At 31.7% G+C, this 5,929-nt stretch overlaps 1 long non-coding RNA gene across 1 annotated transcript; it reads right to left on the bottom strand.

Annotated features, from left to right (window-relative positions):
* Positions 1-1,342: 1,342 nt before the first annotated feature.
* Positions 1,343-2,657, bottom strand: LOC131876459 (uncharacterized). The gene is made up of 3 exons (XR_009372801.1): positions 2,503-2,657; positions 2,318-2,393; positions 1,343-1,423 (listed from the first exon to the last, which is right to left on the bottom strand). It is a non-coding gene; the product is annotated as an uncharacterized LOC131876459 (long non-coding RNA).
* Positions 2,658-5,929: the final 3,272 nt, after the last annotated feature.

Here is a 5,929-nt window from a genome sequence, read left to right as displayed (position 1 = left end):
ATATCTAAAAGATTAGACATTAAAATTACAAGAAAACATTATAAATACAAGAGCTGTGAGGCAGCATGAGTCCCTGCCATTAGCTAAAAACTTGTAAACTATAGTTCTTTGCCAATACAAGCAGATGGTTTAACTTTCTACATATCCCTCTGTCTCAATAATTTGGAAAAATATTGTGAAATATTGTAACCTTTGTTATATTTTTCATTCTCTGCTTTATGTAGGCTTTCCTGGTGGAAGAACTGAATTATAAACTCAGTTGCTTATAAAAAAGCATCGTGTCAATAATTTAAATGCAAAAGGCATGTGACAAAACACATTATAGAGCAAAGAAATACAATTGTTTAATAAAGTCATATGCATCACCCGAATGGGTTCACTTTAATTGAAAGACATTTTACATCAAACCTAGCACTCACAGAGGATTTGTTAGATACCAGAGGATATGCAATCCTTAACAAAATAAATAAATAATTGAAGATGACTCGAACAACCTTTTTAAATATTAAAAGAAGTTTAACTATCAGTCAGAAGTAGAAACTTTGAGAATGGTGTGGAATTATTTCTACAATGCACCCAAGCCCCATAAGTCCAGTGGATCTGATATCAAACTATATATATACTCTTTTCAGTCTCATTGTTTCCTTGAAAATGCATCAACTTGGTAACAAAAGTTCATACTGAGTACCAATATGCAGGAAATATGAACCATGATAGATTTCAATTAGTTAAAGTTTCACAATGTTTGTCAATTTGTACTCCTATCATAATACGTAAATTTAACCAGTTAGCTCTATCACACATCCTTTATGCCACATTTTGAAACCAAATAGTAGAGAATTGGATTTATTTGATCCTCATAAGCATTATACTGATATAAGGGACTTTTAAAAATTCAGAACGTGAAAAAAAAGTAAAAAACTAGAACGAATATATTGCATCTAACTTTTAAAAAATAGTGCACACAATTCATCTAGATACAATTATATCTTAGCTCGGTTGAAGATAAATAATACCCATTTGACAGAGAGCAACGAACTGTAGAAATCATACACTCTAGATGAGCAAACAAAAAAAGAAACATAAGATCATTCTAAGTTAGACTACATTGCAGAAATTAAGTCATTGAAGGTTAAAATATCATTAAAGACAGTAAATAGGCTAAATTTTTTTAGCAATATCAGTGAACTATTTCCCACTTCTCTAGACTTAGCAATTGAAACATGCAACAATCATGAAAGAGGTATCGAAATTATTATGTGAAATATTTTTGTATTCGAAACAAATTTTCAAGTGTAGCAGTTTAGCTGGAAAAGTTAAATGTTTAAAAAACTAAAACACTATGTATGCAAATGGGATTGTAAGCTATTCAATTGTTGCAGCATTGAGTTGTTGATTGTTGTCGGCTTCTATATTCAAATTTCTGCAAAATTAGACATTGAGAAGTATGAGTTGATTGTTGTCGGTTTCTATATTCAAATTCCAGCAAAATTAGACATTAAGAAGTATGAGTTCATCAGTAAGAAATAATGGATTTATAGCTAAAGCATGAAAAATATCATTTGCATAAAATTTGTCTGGGTAAAATAGCAGAAGTATAAGTGATAAATATTCATTTGTATTCTAATTCATGTTTATATATAGTTTTATAATCTTCTATTTATTTGTAAAATTTTAGATTCTGATCTCCGTATAAAAGGTAAGTTGTTAACGAGATTCAGAAATCAGTTCGAAATATCAGTAATTGTTGAAGAGCTTAAAATGATATTCTTGTACTTATGGAGATTGAAGCAATGTTTAATTTCATAAACATAAATTTTGTCATGTTGAAGTTCGGGTTTGAAAATCAAATATATTTGACATAGCAATTTTGATATCCCTATTTTATGACTTGCTGAAAAGCATATCTCTATAATTGTTTAAGAGTAAAAAATGCATTGTATATTAGAAAATTAAAGGCAAATTGCTACACTTCTGTTTCAATTTGAAATGTTTATAGCTTTGACCATTTAATTTGTCTATGCGTTAAAATTCATACACATTATGAAATGCTTGAGTCTCAACGATTTTGAACACCATGATACTATTATCAAGTAATTTGTTTACAAAATTAGAGTCCTTTCCCTGCTCATCAATGAACTTCTCTATAGTTAAATGCAAAGGTTGCCTAACAAGGATTTGAAGGATATAATGGTTTAGTTAAAATTTTGATGCATCTTACTGTTTTTCAAATAGCTTGACTTAGATATTGCTGAAAGTAAAATGATAGAATCAGAATGTTGTGTAGGAAACACAACATAAAACAGTTAAAACGTACCTAATTACTTCTGCTTCTGATATTTTCTCCTACTTCAGATCTTTATGTACCTTTGCATTCAATGGCTTGAGAGAAACTAATCCAAAAATTAGAAGTTTAGAAAATATTGAAAAAAAATAACATGAAACTAAAGCAAACTAAAAGTCCTTTTTAAGAAAATTTCAAAAAAAAAAAAAAGATTTTACCTTTGGCCAATTTCAAGTCTTTGCAGCAGCTGAGAACAAATCAGGGAAATAGCTTGAAAACCTTGAGCAAATTCTTTGGCAAACTGGAACATGGAAAAATTCTGGAACCAAGAAATGTATAGTAGGCAAGTTTTACCAATGTCACGAAAATTAAAACTGCAGCACTGCAGTTGGCATTATGTCTCTTGATTTTTTGCTCTTCATTCATTGTTGATTTTTTTTTATCAATTTTTTTCTTAAAACCCCAGTCCTATAATATATTTTCAGAAACAATTGACAACTGATATTTGCTAGAACAATAATAACTGGTTGTAACCTGCCAAGAACCAGTTTTCAAAATTACTATAAAATGGCAATTTCAAACCCTAATGGATATAATGATGTTTACTTTCCATAATAATTATGTCAAATAAGGAGGAATGCAATGCAACTTAGGAATGAATTGTTAGGGTACGGGTTGAAAGCCCATGGGTATCTTGAATATTTCTCTCATACTGTATGGTTTTGTCTTCATGGAGCCAGTTTTTGCTAATTTAGTTGGTTCTTGGGGAAAAAATGCATGCTTTGTATGGAAAAGTGTTTCTCTTTCTTGCAAGACTATCTAGATTGTTATTGTACTATATTTTGATATATTTTGTCTTGGTAAGCTTTATCTAAGGGTGAGGGATATATATATATGATATGAATCATTTTTTTTTTCAATTGTAACAAAATGTCAAGCCCTAATCTACAAAGCCTATGACTAATGGAAGGCAACCATTCTATAGTTCATAAACGTATGAGAATAAGCCTAATTTGTAACCTTCATAATGAGATTTTTACTTTCCTCTTGAACTTTTATCATTGAAACTCCTTAGTGAAAACTAATAATGTTGCTATGACTTCTTTCAACTCTAGATTTAAGTGCTAATGTGGATCATTGCTTCAACTTCAGCAAGCAATCTAGTAAATTTCAATGAAACAAAGATGTTGTACAAAGTAAACAGAGAGGTTGTAAAGAGAAAATTCAAAAGGAAACATAGTGACTAACTGTATTTAGGAAAAACAAAAGAAGTGACAAATTGTGGAATGCAATCAGTATAGGATACCCAATGTAGAGGGTGAGAAGGATAGAAAAAGTTTTCAGAAAATGAGATTAGAATATTTTTGGTCTAGCCAGTATAAATTTGTTAATTGTCTCAAGAAATTGGATATAGGGATTCATGGTGAGAGTAAAAATATCAGACTTAAGATTATTATCTTTGCAAGAATGGCATTGCATAGAATATAATCCAAGTCTTTTTTAAAATGCTTATCACATATGTTCAATAAATGGTAATGCAAGAGGGTAGTGATAGCAGTAGTAGAGTGACATATAAGAAGAATAAAACATGCATACAATTGATCTAGATGGGTCAAGGGGTCAAATCAGTTGTTTAACCAATGAAATAAAGCATAATTATTTTCAACTCCATTTTAATATAACTACAGGTAAAGCTTTCCAACCACAATATACCTTTAAGGGAATTGATTACTAAAAATGAGCATTGTGGGCAGCAGTCAGGTTAGCTATTATTGCCAGCGTTCAATACAATAATCTTATTCAATGAGATGCTCTATCACTGTTTCAAGTGGTCAAACAATTTACAGAAACCTACATGGTTTCAAATTCAAATTACTAGAAGGTGATTAATAAGTGTATTTGTTTACCCATTTACACAAGTCTGTAATTATTGGAGACTTTTTTTTTTTTCTTTTGTATGCTTCCACATTTTGTACAATGAGCATTGCGGGTTGCGACCCGATTGGCCGCTATATCCACCATACAAAGAAAATCACATTCAATGAGTTGCTCTTTCGCTCTTTCACTTTTTGCCTTGTGAAAGCACATACTTCAGATTACAGATTTCCAATAATTGAGCATATGTAGATTAGTCTTCAGGGAGATTGTGTGTGCAGAATATGCACAGTGTGTCGGGTTATGAACTTGAATATACACAGTGTGTCGGGTTATGAACTTGAATATACACAGTGTGTTGGGTACCAAAATTTAAAGCTGTTAGTTCATTGTCATGCAAAATCTGCTCCAAACTTGCAACCCTTAGTAAGTAGCAAATTGAAACGCTTCAAGAGTAGTGTGCATTATTGAACAGTTCGTCAAGCACAAGGGTTTGTCCCACTAGTCTAGTCAAGCGTTCATAAAAGTTATACTTTTCAATACTTTCTCATTTCAAAGGTACCTCATATGGACCTATACTAACCATACAAAAATTAACAGCATAGCATCGTTGAGATCATGCCATACACTACAAAATTTAAGTTTCCAAGACCATGTATTATATTGTAGGTAGAGTTCTCCAAACAGTTGACAGAAATTGAAAGCCAATTTTTCTATATCTATAGACTATAGACATAATCAGCCATTGTAACCCTCCTCTAATGTATAGTTGGTGTCTCAACTTAATGACCATTTACAGTTGGGATTTGCAATGATAGAGATTTTGCAAATAGGATTTGTGTTGGCTTTACTTTTCTATTAATAAAATGTAGTTTTATTGTAAAGCCATGCCAAAGAACTTAGAGGAATGCACAGAAGCTAAGATAGGAACAATTTACAAATAGTTAAACTTGCTACTGTTGTCTCTGATCTCTATTAGTGACCAATGGTTTCTTTCAATCAAAACGAGATCCCTGTTTTCTGTTCAACAAGAAAATGGTAGAGGGCACAACAATTAAAATTGGATTTTTTTAAACCCTAAAATGAATTAAATCTTGTACTCAATAAAGATTTTGCAAATAGGGTTTGTGGTGGCTTTACTTTTCTATTAATAAAATGTAGTTTTATTGTAAAACCAAGTCAAAGAGAAAAGTAGAGAACCTAACATAGGAACAATTCACAAACACTTACTCTCTATCGTTGTTTTGTCCAGCTGATTGCGTGCAGAATTATTACTTATTTTTCTACCCAGGTGACTGCTGCAGAATTATTAATTATTTTTTATTATAGGATTCATTGCCAGTGAAAATACTCTGACCTCTATAAGTGACTAGTACTTTCAATGAAGAGGGGATCTCTATTTTCTAAGCTTTATGGTCTGTGGTCTTTACAATATAGCTACAAACTGACATTTGAAGCTTATTTGTAGAGTTTATCTGGAAGATTCCACGATAGGCATGTATGTTGGCATGTGGTTTTGTTGGTTGGGAACATGTATCTGGCAGGACAGGGTTCTTTATTTATTTGGAAGCTTCAATGGTGGTCACTTATGTGGCCATGTGGCTTTGTTGGTTACAAATTCTGAAACCCATACAAAGTAATGGGTTTTGACGAGTTTGACATTGCTTGAGCTAGGGAGTGATGGTATACTCTGACATTGTAATATGGATCATGTACAACTTGATATATTGTGTGAATCTAATCATGGAGTTGCGGGTGGTCCTTATGGGG

This window comes from Cryptomeria japonica, chromosome 6 (assembly GCF_030272615.1).
Source record: "Cryptomeria japonica chromosome 6, Sugi_1.0, whole genome shotgun sequence".
Lineage (NCBI taxonomy): Eukaryota > Viridiplantae > Streptophyta > Pinopsida > Cupressales > Cupressaceae > Cryptomeria > Cryptomeria japonica.
Note: the sequence above shows the minus strand (reverse complement) of the source record. Positions and strands in the feature narration are given on the sequence as shown.